The sequence below is a fragment of the Saccostrea cucullata genome, unplaced genomic scaffold (genome assembly GCF_032062105.1).
Source record: "Saccostrea cucullata isolate Sc308-1 unplaced genomic scaffold, CSIRO_AGI_Scuc_v1 ctg3527, whole genome shotgun sequence".
NCBI classification, from domain to species: Eukaryota; Metazoa; Mollusca; class Bivalvia; order Ostreida; family Ostreidae; genus Saccostrea; species Saccostrea cuccullata.
The window spans coordinates 15,982-30,885 of NW_026932509.1; the positions used below are offsets into that span (position 1 = coordinate 15,982).

General features: G+C 33.5%; 1 long non-coding RNA gene across 2 annotated transcripts; it reads left to right on the top strand.

Annotated features, from left to right (window-relative positions):
- Positions 1 to 10,778: 10,778 nt before the first annotated feature.
- On the top strand, positions 10,779 to 14,554 carry LOC134235322 (uncharacterized). 2 transcript variants are annotated; one of them, XR_009985382.1, is made up of 5 exons: positions 10,779 to 10,978; positions 11,317 to 11,388; positions 12,201 to 12,287; positions 12,582 to 12,709; positions 14,284 to 14,554. It is a non-coding gene; the product is annotated as an uncharacterized LOC134235322 (long non-coding RNA). The 2 variants fall into 2 exon arrangements; XR_009985383.1 differs by lacking the exon at positions 12,201 to 12,287.
- Positions 14,555 to 14,904: the final 350 nt, after the last annotated feature.

A 14,904-nucleotide genomic window follows, 5' to 3' on the forward strand; every position in this document is an offset into this window, starting at 1 on the left:
ATAACTTTGTCAATGTGAATAAACGACATATATTTACTCAATTTTGAGCTCGGGGTGTAAGCTTCTATGATATTTATGATGCAACTAGTAATTAAATTCTTACAATGACTGTTTTTATTGTTGATTAATCTGATTTCGGCTGAACACTGTATATTGGTTATTTTTCTCAAGATAATTTTTACTTCTTGTGATAAGGAAGGGTTTTATATATACATAACATATCCTCTTTTCAGCTTTTATTCAGTAAGCTATATGTGGCCCTCTGTTTTTAATATAGCTGTACAGTAAAACATGCTTATAACAAACTTCCAGGGACAAATAAGTTTGCTTTGTTTCAAATTTGTAATATTTGTCAGTGTTTCAAAAGCACAGGAAAAAGAAATCAATTTGCTGTATCTGTGAATTCATTAGTCATCATTTCATTAAAAGTGTATTTGCTATAAGTTTGTTTTACTGTGCATGATAAAAAGTATTTTAAAAATAAGTTTCAAAGATTGTTTTTATTCAAGGAAGTAGTTAAAATAGAATGAATCAATCTTGTTTTTCATTTCCTGCCACTCTTCATTATCAAAGGTAATCACCTCCAAATGGCAATCATCACAGTGCCACACAAAGAAATAACACCAGGTAAGACCTGTCACGGCAAGCTGCATCATAACTTGGTGGTAGTAGTAAAGGTTTTCCTAAAGTCTCCATACATCCCCATCCATCTTCAAATAAACACACTCTGTTAAGGGTGTTACAGGGCACTTTATCTCCAGCAAACCATAAGGGGGTTCATAGTTGGGTTGTATACCTTCCTGTCTGGGGTAGCAGAAGCCAGGAAGCATAAGGACTGACAATAATTCCACAAGGGTATATGTTGATATTGTTGTTTTGCAACTACAATTTAAGACAAATTTAATAAGATTTTTAAAATATGATATAAACAAAATATATGAATCTAACATCAGTCATGCATAAATTGAGTTACATGTCCAGAATCATGTGATCATGTATACTAGTGATTGTATTATGCTACATCTTTGACAGATAGATTAACATTACTTACTTGTACAAAGGCTTCAGCAGCAACTGCCTCGAACGACAATCCGTGTCGCATACTCTCTGTGACAACTTTTCTTGTTGTCTTCAATCTTATAATTAAAGGTCCAAAATCTATAAACAGAGTATATACAATAATTTCAGCATACAAATCAAAATTTATATATGTGCAAAGAAAATTCATTTTCATATAAGATATGTTGGAAATACACGTTTATGTAAATTTAAATTGATGCAAATATATATCAAATATTGAAAATGGTTTTGAATGAGGTAATATCTGCATAAACCATGATAAGATTTTGTAAGGTTACCTTACTTGCTCTACGCTTCACAATATCACCAGAGACAGATGCTGTTATCCTCTCCTTGCGAATGGCATGCCACTTGGGACTTTCTCCTGGCAACCTTGTCATTTCCTCAATTTGACGGCACTCCTCTTCTGCCACATACGTATATAGCAGACAAACTACCAATTTTCTTTTCATCAGGAATCACATGCAGTTGTTGTTGCATAACGTTTTCAACAGGAAGAAGCGGAAATACACCAGCGTCTAAAATATTTGATACATAATGGGATGACAGTTTTCGTTGCACAACAAGTGATAAAGAAGTCTTGTCAACTACTGAAACTCTGGAACAAAGGTCAGAGATCGGTGGGATATCAGAATTGATTGGATTGTACAAAGTTGATCGTAATCCACGGGGTTGTTCTTGAGGTAATTTGGAATCGTAACCATGTACAACCACGTTGTCCGAAGTGCTTCCAGAGATCTCTCCTCGTGGCAGATGCCAGGTCTGAGGCAGAGAAGTCTTCAAAACATCAGATGGTATGAATGTCATTTTAACTGATTTCATGTGTGCAAGACAAAATAACAGCCCAGTCACATGCCCGCACTGTCCTGACTGTCCAATTGTACACGAACAGGAGCTGCTGTCCACACTGGGTCCATCCAGCAGAAAAATCTACAAAATGTACCACAGCTTGTTGAACAAAACTGGTATTTCGAGCATAGAAAAAGTATAGATGCAAAGTATTGTTATCTGTCACTAAGTTTACAAATCTTGATATCCTTTTTTTTAAATTAAACTTACTAATTATACATGTAATTAAACATCTTACTGATCTAAATTATTTTCTTCCTTACCTCAATATCATGAGGGGATTTATTCCTGCGCTGTGACCTGTGGCATTTTCCTTTAACTACACATCCATTTACTGCACTGTGAAGTAAATTAATTCAGAAAAATGAATAACTTTGTTGACTTATTAGTTTATGAAGATTATTATTCATAAATATAATTTAAACGCATCTGTTTTTCCCTTCATTGTGTGTATAGATTTTAACACTTGACCATCGCACATATCATGATCGTAAGCAAAGTGAAAGTTCAAACGGAAATTTTTATACGTACTTGTGATGTTTGTTACATATCTCTCGGCGAAATATTTATATCCTTTAGATATATTTCTTTTTCTCCGTGACTCTGACTTCCTTTCTTTATGTAGCTCTCGACAAATCCAAAGGTAATATTTGGTACTTTTGTCAAGTCTCGCGTTGCAGACGCTTTTTTCTCCTCCATCTTTGTTTGTACTCGATCTTACCCTCGTTTTGAGTTCGATATGCATATTCATGAAATCTCATTAAGAAAGGAGTATAATTGTCTTACTGATTCAGAAAAAAGTTATCCAATGAAATTGGAGTTTAAGTCACGTGGTGTAAGTCTATGAGAAGTATTCGAATAGTACGAGGAATCAGTTCTTGCCCGTCTTACGAAGAAGACACGTCAAAATTTTACAACGGAAGATCTCGGGGAAACCGACACCAATTCAGATTTGCAAATACCAAGCTAACCCCATTGCAGAGGATTCTGATGACGAGAAGATTTTGAGGGCTCAAACAGAGAAAGAGAAAACAACGAGCAACACAGAAACCCTACCACACGTCATTCAGACTACACACTTACATGAAAGATGAAACAAAGTCACCCACATCTTAACCAGAAACCTGCTTCCGGTGCGGCGGAAAGGGTTATTGGGCGAGGGGTTGTAGAAAGAAAATCAACGAGTCAGAGATAAGTATTTTAGATACTTGTTCAATCAGAATTTTTATGAGATCAGACAAAGAATTTCATTCAAATTCTCTTTCATTGTGTCCTGTCACAGTTCAATGCTCGGTACAGCGTGCAAGTCCGGTGGGTCATTTAAACAGTTATTTAGACAGGTGGGTCGAATTAAAAAAGTGCTAGCATTTACATTAAAGAAATCATTTCTCAAGGTTACAAAATCCTTTTCAAAACCGTCTAAGACGATATAGACTTGAAAAACAATAAGTCTTCTTTTGAAAATTCTGAATTTGTTACATCAGAGATAGAGTATTTAGAGTTTATTGGCAAAAACTGTATTTCATAGGTTAATGATAAACCTGTGGTAGTAAATCCACTCACTGTGGCTTATTAATAGATCAGCTAAACCTAGATTGGTTTTAGACTGCATGCATGTTAACAGGACCTGGTTAATATACATTTTTACAAATACAAATGCAGCAAGGGACATTTTCGACGCCGGTGATTTTGTTTCACCTTTGACCTTAAGTCGGCCCATCACCAGATATCCATATTCCTTGAGTATAGGCAATATTTAGAATTTTCATGGACAATTAGGGGTCAGGATAGATATTTTGTATTTAACGTTCTTCCTTTCGGTTTATCAGCGGCAGGGTATACTTTTCTAAAGTCACCAAATATTTTGTAAGTTTTATGAGGTTTAATAACGTGAAGTTCGTCGTGTACTTAGACGACGGTTTGAGTGGTAGTTGTTCAAGGGTTGATGCTTCCAGGATTAGTATTTTTGTAAAATACGAGTTGATAAAATTCGGGTGTTTATTAGCGCATGAGAAATGTTAATAGATTCCAGCACAAAACGTACATTTATTGGTTATAGATTTTCAATGGGATTTTCAAAAGGTATAGTAAGAGTTTCGGACAAAAGAGTTGTTAGAACGTCTTTAATATTTTGAAGAAATCAGTTTTATGCATGTTCAATTGTAGGCAAATCCATTGCTTGGTCAGTCAGTTTATTAGTATGAAGGAGGTTTTGGGGAACGTTTTTTTGCATTATGACTTGGAATTTGTAACTTTGTGTCGAGTTTCGGGCTATTTGGAATAGCAAAGTCTTCTCGTCAAAAAATGCAATTCAGGTGATTTTAATTTGGTCAGAAAATATTTACAGTTTGGTTAATGGGTCAATGTTAAGAACCATAGACGTATCAGACTTGTGGGACTTTGAGTTATTCAGTGATGCTTCAGATACAGGTTATGGGGATATATTATCCCAAAAGGACAGCTTTCAGACACGAGTTCCCCACAGCAGGGTGGGGATGGTGAAAACGTCTGTGGTTCTTGGGATACGGAAGAGAGTCCTATAAATGCTACTTGGCGAGAGCTAGAGGCAGTGCATAGGATGGTTCATATACATTCTGACAGTTTGAAAGGCTCTTCTGTCGCAGTTTATAGTGCCAATAAAAATATTTCTCAAATTTTAGAGGTGGGTAGCGAGAAAGAAAATTTCCAGGTTATAGCTTCTGATATTTTTCAGTTATGTGATTATAACAAAATTACTTTATTTACATGTATATCCGAAAGCCGATTTGCTCAGCAGGCATACAAAAAGGGATGATTAAGGCATATAATAAGAAGTGTACATTTTTTTGTTCGGAAGGTATGTATGGTCCACATGATATTGATGAATTTGCAACACATTACAATACAGTGTCAAATGTTTTATTCAAAGTCATGGCGTCAAGGTACTAGTGGTATAGATGCTTTTGAATAATTTTCTTTGGTTGGGTTAGGATGTAGCTCGTGCTTTACCCTTTTGTAATTTCTAAAACAATAAGAAAAAGTGTTTGTCTGAAAATGTGGTTGGGGAATTATAGTTGTTCCAAAATGAATATCAGCTCTCTTTTGGCTTATTTTACAAAATTGTAATAATATTTCAGATAGCTTCATATTGACCAGAAATTACACTATTGTGAAATATAGATACTGAAAAGCGGTAATATATAATAGCCCCTTCTATTTTTGACATGGTTGCTTTCAGATTTTATCAGTAAATTTTTATTTGACAGACATCGGGATACGAGAAAAGGAAGAGCCGATGTGGCCGGAAGCGGAGCAGGAAGTGACTTTCTGATAGATCTAGCTGACAACATGTCGGACCACCTTCTTAAGGGAAGAAGTTTTCAATACTAACAAAACGTACCGTGGGAGTTTTAGAAAATGGAAAATGTTTGCAGAGAAACAAGGTTTTCAGTGTTAACCGGCGCAGCCCGTCCACATTGCATTGTATATTACTCATTTGCTGGACACAGGTTCGTCGTCTCATGTGATTAATCGTGTGATTTATTCCATAAATTGGGCTCATGAGTGACACAGTTTCGCGGACTCAACTAATAACTCTTATATCAAGTGTCTACAGGAAGCATCTAAACGCATTGCCACTCCTACAGTCAGAAGACTCGGTTTCGGCCGAGATGTTGATTCGTTTGTGTGTTTTGTTTCTGATTTCCAATGACGTGTTGATCGTCTGGGATTTGGTCATGATTCTTGTCACATGGTGTTTCTAAATTGATATGTATAGTTACACGGCTGCAAGAGAAAACATTATTTCTAGACTAAAAGAAATTAGTTCAGGATTAAATCTTGGTTTACATTCATTCAGAGCAGCGGCTGTAGCTTCCAGTGTCAATTAAAGGTGTATTAAAAGACATGGTAGATGAAAGCGTGAATCTATGAAGATATGTACATGTACATATATGTAGTAGACAAGTTTTAGAATTGCATTGCTGTATCTAAGAAATAAGGATTGTAATTATTTTCCCCCTCCCTTTTCCTCAATTATGCATTTTTCCTCGCACCCTAACTTTGGTATTTTTCTACAATATGCTTCCTGGGCTAGTCAGCAAATATATATTTGCATTTTTCTTTCATGAGAATAGAAAAGACTTAAGGTACGAAGATTAGCGGAAAATAATTGTCTTATTGATTCGGAAAAAAGTTATACAATGATATTGGAGTTTAAAGTCACGTGGTGTAAGTCTATGAGAGGTATTCGAACAGTACGAGGAATCAATTGTAGCCCGTCTTCCGAAGAAGACACGTCAAAATTTATTTTAATATAATTATAATTATATGCAAGAAAATTGATTATCATATATATATATATATATATATATATATATATATATATATATATATATATATATATATATATATATAGTTTAGATCATATATATATCTGTCGTATATTAGATTGATTGATTGTATACTGTTTAACGTCCCTCTCCATATAATATATCGTATATTAGAGGGCAAAAGGTTTCCAGAGGTTTTTCATCTTTGAAAAAGTCAAGTTTTTTAATCTCTGGTTTTCATCCGGGCCAGTCAAGTTTTTTTGAATCAATAATGTATTGAATTAGGCGTTTTTGTATTAAATGAGAAGTTATATGATGTGTGTAACAGATATTTTGTGTTAAATGTATGTACTATAGTTTAATAAACTGCCGGCTCCCCGATATGCTTCCTGGGCTATACGGCAAATATATATTTGCATTTTTCTTTTATGAGAATAGAAAAGACTTAATATTTTCCGCGGTACGAAGAAAATAATTGTCTTATTGATTCGGAAAAAAGTTATCCAATGAAATTGGAGTTTAAAGTCACGTGGTGTAAGTCTATGAGAGGTATTCGAACAGTACGAGGAATCAATTGTAGCCCGTCTTCCGAAGAAGACACGTCAAAATTTATTATAATATGATTATAATTATATGCAAGAAAATTGATTATCATATATATATTTATATAGTTTAGATCATATATATATATCTGTCGTATATTAGAGGGCAAAAGGTTTCCAGAGGTTTTTCTTCTTTGAAAAAGTCAAGTTTTTTTTATCTCTGGTTTTCATCCGGGCCAATCAAGTTTTTTTGAATCCATAATGTATTGAATTAGGGATTTTTGTATCAAATGAGAAGTTATATGATGTGTGTTACAGATATTTTGTGTTAAATGTATGTACTATAGTTTAATAAACTGCCGGCTCCCCGATATGCTTCATGGGCTAGTCGGCAAATATATATTTGCATTTTTCTTTTGTGAGAATAGAAAAGACAACGATAATATATGGCAATGTTATTATTTCGCACATAGTTGCTTATCGAAAACAATTGTCCAATTCAATGACAGAACGACAAAACATGCTGGTTTACTACACGTTTTCATTTTATATAGACAGTGGTTTAGATCAATTTACCTTTTATCCTTTTCTACATTTCACACTTTTACAAATGTAATTTTCGGCAAAGGCTTATTATACTTACATGTACATGTAATAATACGCATGGATTCTCAGTGTTTACGGTTTTGGGTTAAGAAATGCACAAAAAACTTATACTCACTGATACTCGGAAATACGTGTAGACCAACGGGTAGTGAATTACCCACCAAACACTTTACAAAACTTTAAACTATGTACATTAATCAATCAATTATTTGTTTCTGTGATCTCAGAAATCGTACATAGATCCGTGTCTTATCAGTGGCTTAAATCCATAAAAATAAATTTATCAGAAACCACGTTAATCAATCCTTTTCCAAGTATGAAATTTCCATAGTATTTTTCTGGTACTCACTCCTAACGCATCTCATTTAGCTGATTGGTCAGTTAGAAAGTATCGTAAGTGCCTCGATTAGCATATGAATTTATTCTGACGTCAGATAATCCACTTTCCTCGATCTGTTCATAATGGGAAAGTAGTAGTATAAGGGGCCTAGATAGGCGAGGATTTGATTGGCTGAGAGAAATCACGTGATCAAAAAGGCTGGATTCTGATTGGCTGAACCCTAACCCTAACCCTAACCCTAACCCTAATGGTATCCCTACACCACTTAACCCTAACCCTAGCCCTAACCCTAACCCTTGCAGATGAACCTTAACCCTAATGCCAACCCTAACCCTAATGCCAACCCTTCACCACTTAAGGCTAACCCTAGCCCTAGCCCTAACCCTAATGGTATCCCTACACCACTAAACCCTAACCCTAGCCCTTACCCTAACCCCTGCGGACGATCCTCATCCCTAATGCCAACCCTGACCCTACTGCCAACCCTCCACCACTTAAGGTTAATCCTAGCCCTAGCCCTAGCCCTAGCCCTAACCCTAGCCCTAGCCCTAGCCCTAGCCCTAACCCTAACCCTAACCCTAACCCTAATGCTATCCCTACACCCCTTATGCCTAACCCTAGCCCCAACCCTAGCCCCTGCAGAGGAACCTTATCCCTAATGCCAACCTGACCCTAATGCCAACCCTCCACCACTTAAGGCTAATCCTAGGACAAAATAATATATTTTGTTTATTTCTTACATACTATACCTTTTTTCAATTTCAATGGCACATAATATTCAAAAATTGATTAAGATACATTTTACTCTTTCTTACCCCAGGGTTATAATATACATTCCCCTTTTGGATGTTTTGTTCTTATAAATCTTTTTATATTTCATATTACAGGAAAATCAACCATCATTGAATATGAATAACCTGAAATTAAAAGAAATATTTGTCAGCTTCCTCTCAAATGACCACTGCAAAGAGGTAATTAGCATTTAAAAAAAAAAAAAAATTTTAAGTCCCAACAAATATTCATTTTCCTTGAAGTGCTTAAATATACAGGGAATTTAAGTAGAAACAAGACTGATTTTCCTTTGTCTATGTAAACCGTATAATTCTAGACCAACAAATTCAGGGTTAATACGTTATCGATAAAAATAAGGACAAATTAGGAGTCGCGACATCTCGAAATCACTTAAGTATCTCTTGTTAAGTCACGACATAATTTTTTGACTTACTGAGTATTGCGAACAAGTACAATTATGCTAAATTTTGTGAATTCATAACATAATCTACTTAATGCAATTATTACAGTGCAAAATGTTTAAAAATGTTTATACTACATTTTTCACTTTCAAAACCCAGGGTTATGCATATACTTTTTTCTTGTATTTCTAAAAAATACAGTTAATTAAAGTAAAATCAGGGTTTTTTTCTTCATCTAAGTTAACCGTTCAAATATAAAGTGGTATAATTTAGTTTTATAGGTATTCGACAAAACATATGGCAAAAATGATGTCGCGAAATGTCAAAAACACTTAATGCATTAATTTTTTGTTGCGTCTTGATATTTTGACAAACTTAATGTTGCAAACAATTTAAAGCATGTTATATTTTAAAAATACAAATAGAAACATGTTATTTCCTGTTCTGTCTACACATATTTATTATTTGAGACTCTCAATACTGTGTTATTTTTGAAAAAAATAATTTGATAACCCAATTATTTGAATATTAAGGTCAAAACTTGTTCTTTCCTGTTTAATATTTCATTATAAGAGGAAACCATATCAATAAAAGGTGCACCAGAGCATTAAACGGTGAAAATCTATAAATTTCAATAATTTTTTTTCTAACCCCAGGGTTAGAAAGTGTAAAATGTAACATAAACTTTGAGGTCATATATCAGATTTATTTCTAGTAAAAATCAATAATTTTTACCCTAAAACAATATAAAAATATTTATTTATAACTTTTAAATACTTAAATGATTTTAATTTAGGGATTAAAAACATAAAAATATTTGGTAAATAATTGTGTAAAATGTAACATAAGTGAGTACTATCTCAGCTAATAATAAAAATAGAAAGCTGAAACCCAGAGGGTTAGAAATCTTAAAACAGAGTAAATTCGGGTTGAAATAATCAATAAAATCAAAGTGATCGATTTTTAACCCTCGTATATACTTATGTTACAATTACACAAGTTATGTTACAATTTACACAAGTTACGTTACAATTTACACTTTTGAAAGGATATGTTACAAAAAGTGAAAATTTATGTTACATTTTACACCAAGACGAGAGCCCTAACCCTAACCCTACTAACCCTAGCCCTAGCCCTAACCCTAGCCCTAACCCTAACCCTACTAACCCTAATCCCCTAACCCTAACCCTAACCCTCGCCCCTAACCCTAACCTACTAACCCTAACCCTAACCCTAACCCAAACCCTAACCCTAACCCAAACCCTAACCCTAAACCTAACCCTAACCCTAACCCTACTAACCCTAACCCTAACCCTAACCCTAACCCTAGGGGGGCTAGGTGGGTCAGTACATAGCCCTAAATATGGTGTTTACACTGTGTTTACATTGGTACGTTGGTACTACGTTTTGTTTATGCTAACTATACAGGTAAATACTTTGGGGCCGTGTGCAAAACATTTCAAGAATGTCATTATGACGTCACACTTTTCATTCACAGTCTAGACAGTCTAGCCTAACCTAACCAGGTTCAAACTGGATTTTTTTTTACTGAAAACAATAACAACCTGGATTTTTTACTGAAAACAATAACAAAAATAACACACATGGTTTATATACCTTTACTGTAAGGGCCCTGTGCATCAATACGTTTTACCTGCGTTTTTATACCTGTTGCATCATCTGTAAGCACCGTGTGCAAAAAATTAGGGTCGTGTGCAAAAATATGTTGGACTTACCTTTTGATCTTACTGTGTACGTCTTTGTACACTATCTAGTCAGCGAACTTACCTATGCATTATGACGTCATCCACTTGTAAAATTAAGGTTTCATTTTCACTTTTGTTTCTAAGAAGTGAACTTAGATTTTCAGAAAATGTAGGACTATCTTTCGTTTTTCCTCTCTTTTACTATGATGATTTTCCTGCTGTGAAGCTTTTCTTGTATAAAGCTCAATTTCTCTCTGACCACGGAAGTAAACATCCTGATGCATTCTTGTCATGTGAATGTTGAGAGCGTGTTCATTTTTGAAATCTCCTTTCTGACAGACCTATTCCACAGGTAAGTTTGTCTTATTTTTGTTTACATTTCCTATGAAGGTCATCTTTGTATTTAACTATGATTTATATGTAAAGTTCTATTTTAAATGTAAATGCTGTATCTATCCTCATTTCATGGATTTACAGTTGTATAACCAGTGCATGTAACTCAGAGTGCATTTAATATTTCTATGATGGGTCATTCTATAATTGAATTTAAATCAGAACGATGTTCACTAAATGTTGGTAAAATACTTGGTATCTTTTACATTTCTGTCCCTTTTGTCTTTAAATTATTGCTTTACTTACATTGTAAAATGAGGTTAATTTGTGTATCACTGAATTGTATGATTTTTTCAGGATCAGCTGAGATGTTATTTCACTGGATTATTTAATGGATAGGCTTATTGGGCATATATTTGGATATCTCTGGTAAGTTTTTCTTGTTTTTTAATTTTTACATTTCCTATGAAGGTCATCTTTGCATTTAAGCATGATTATATGGTTAATTTAATTACTGTGTAATACTTATGTGATCTGTTGTCTCTAACTTACATTCATATAACCACACCCTTATTTAGGGTCGTGTGCAAAAATATACCTTTTACCTGCGTTTTCTTATATACCTGTTTGCATCATCTGTAAAGGACCGTGTGCAAAAAAATTAGGGTCGTGTGCAAAAAATAAGTTGGACTTACCTATGCATTGTGACGTCATCCACTGTATAAATGCAATGTGATTATGACGTCACGTTTTCATTCACAGTCAAAGCCTAGCCAGTTCAAACAGCGAGCTTACCTATGCATTGTGACGTCATAAACTTGGCAGTGACGTCATGTTAGTCCTTCACAGCCTCGGTGGCTGCTTATTTTGACTTGCATTTAAGCATGATTATTTGGTTTAATTTAATTACTGTGTAATACTTATGTGATCTGATATCTCTAACTTACATTCATATAAACACACCCTTATATCACCTAAAATCTATCACGGGATCTACAGAATCTTAATAAGTCCTATTGTATAAATTATATGACATAATTTCATAATTCATTATGTATGTTACCCATGGCCATGGAATTCAGACTTACTAAATGGTGATCAAAGAGATATTAGGATTGTTATAACAGAAAAGTAAAAATCTACAAAAGATTAATCATAATAGCCATTTACTTTTTGTTTTGATTCTAAATATGTGTGATATATGGCATACATATATTTTCATTTTCACTTTTGTTTCTTAGTAATGAGCTTTTCAAAAAATGAAGGACTACATGTTGTACTGTGATGATGCTAAAAAAAATGTATTTTTCTGTATGCAGTACTGACAGGTATTAAACAAAATTGAATCTGCTGTTAATAAAAAGTCTTCTAGTGTCTAAATAATTAATCTGATAATCATTTTATTTGTGATATTAATACAGTAGTTGTGCTTGTTTATTATCTATAGATAACATGATGAACTTTTCTCATCTGGAGTTAATGTTAAAAACAATTTTTCGAGATTAAAAACAAATATTTTCATGATCCTTTTTTTTGGCATTGTACATGTTTGTTCAGGTTTTAAACATGCATTGTTTAATGCAGTACTCTGTCATATTAACAAAATGGTTTTATTTTTACAGTCATCAACATGGAAGATAAGTTTTGTTCCTAACCATCTATAATCAATTCTCTATGAAGTTCAGACTGTCTGCCCTTCCTTTGGAAATACACAGTTAGTCAACCAACATAGAAACACACAAACTTGAAGGTAAAGTTGCAATGAGATACAATTGTAATTTTTATTTATTTATTTATTTATTTACATATGCATTTTTATATTTTTGAATTGATAAGTAAATGATATATGATTTTTTAAATAAAGAGGGCTTGGTGGTCATGGTCATGTTTAAACTATTTTGATATCCTTTAGAAGAAGAAGAAAAAGGCATAAAAATTCATGATCAAATTTTTAAAACTAAAAAGTATGAAATTTTTCTTTGCCAAATGATAGTTAACAGATGAAGATAGCATATTTATAGAATAAGTTAAATATGGCTAATTTGTTAACCCCCAGCTTCCTTAAATGCATAGTTGGTAAAGATAGGAAGTTTTGACTTGAATTGTTGATGAATTCTGAATTTTCCATTTAATATTAACATTATATCAAAGGGAAAGAATACTATAATGTGGCTCATTAGGATGACCAGAAAAGAAATCTTAATGACCCTCTTGACTATATATAAAGATTTTAACCTTATAACTGATGTAAGATGATCTGATTGTGTGGAAATAAAATTTCCTGGTGTTTCTACTACCCAAGATCTTCTTATGAGTGTATGGGACTGCTGTAAACCTTCTGTTTATAAAAATAATACCTTGGAGCATGACACTTTATTCATAAAAGGTACTTTCAATATCATTTCTATGAGTTTGTGTTCTTTCTTTTTAATAATCTAGTGTCATATCTCCTTTAACCTCATTAATATGTATGCTTCCAAAATCTTAGATCTGTCTGTATAGTTTCTTCAGCTCTTTAAACACAAATACCCTGATTCAATCTTTTGAGGTAAACATCATAGAGACATCATAGATGGTTATCAGAGTGTATATATCACAATCTTGACCATAAGGTCAATTTAAATGGTCAAAGGCACAACAAATGAAAGTGAAAACTTTTCTTTTTTTTAATCAGAATACATAATTTTGTAATAAACAAACACTGGAAAGTTACTCTCATAATGAGCCTTAATGTCTTCCAAGAGTTCAGTTTGGACTTCCTCCATTAATCCTTGTATCTTGTAATCCTTGTATCTCCAATGGTTTTGTGGGCTAAAAATCATGTGTCTTTAACAATCTTTTTTTTCTGACAACTGTTTTCTCTTATCATCTATAAACTTGACTTCTTCTCTAGTCAAAGGTCTTTCCGTGTAATCCAAGTAATTCTCACCCTCTTTTGGTAATAAATGGTTATATTCTTAATTGGCTTCTTTTGAAATCAATGGTCTTTCTATGTAATCTCTGACGACATTAGGATCACCCTTTTCTGGACATAATTGGTTATATTCTTCTTGAGAAATGATCTCAATAGTGCCATCTTTTTTTATTTTAACTGGTATACCTCTGTCTACATCTTTCTCTGAAAGAATTCTCTCTCCAAACTGAATTTTACTCATTCCTTTAGTCTTTTCTTTACTAGAGGTGTTACCCATGGTTAATATGAAAAGTCAAAATCTTATGTTAACAACTTGTATTTATACCCTTTTTTGTCTATATTTAGAATTCCATCAAGCTTATATTACATTACATTTTTTTTTTCAACTAAGACATTTTTTTATTTTTCAGGATTCTCTAGTGAGGGCTTATGGAAATGATCTATGTCTACTCTTAGAATGGTAAAAGACTATCAGATTATGCAAAGACTAACAGAATATCCTCTCTTGGAACACTGAAACAAGAAAACCAAACTTAAGAGGATGGTGGATTTAAGAAGAACATAGATAAATATGATTTCCAACGAATTTAACCAGTACGATCATAGACTGTGGTTAACAGGATGACAAAGAAAGGACCCAGGATTGTATCTTTCACTGTCAGACACTGACTATGGATAAAGTGTAATCATTGAGATCTAGTATAAGCAAAATGCCTCAAAGCCCAAAACACCTGCAAATAGATGACGACGAATTTGTCAACAATTTTTTTTGTACCATTTGATGTACCTTAGGTTTACAGTACATTGTTTTTCAAATTTACAAACGATATGAATTTCTTGCAATCTTAAATTTATACAATATACGGAAGTTCCATGATGTCTGTTTTTCGAAATGCTTAAGTAAGAACAAAGACACCGGTGGATAATTGGGCAGTTTCCTACATTTTTCCTACAATAAGAACGTGTTAGCCATTGTCAGAGAGAGTCTGAAATGGTTTCCAGCAAACCGTGACGTTGAAATTGATGAAAAA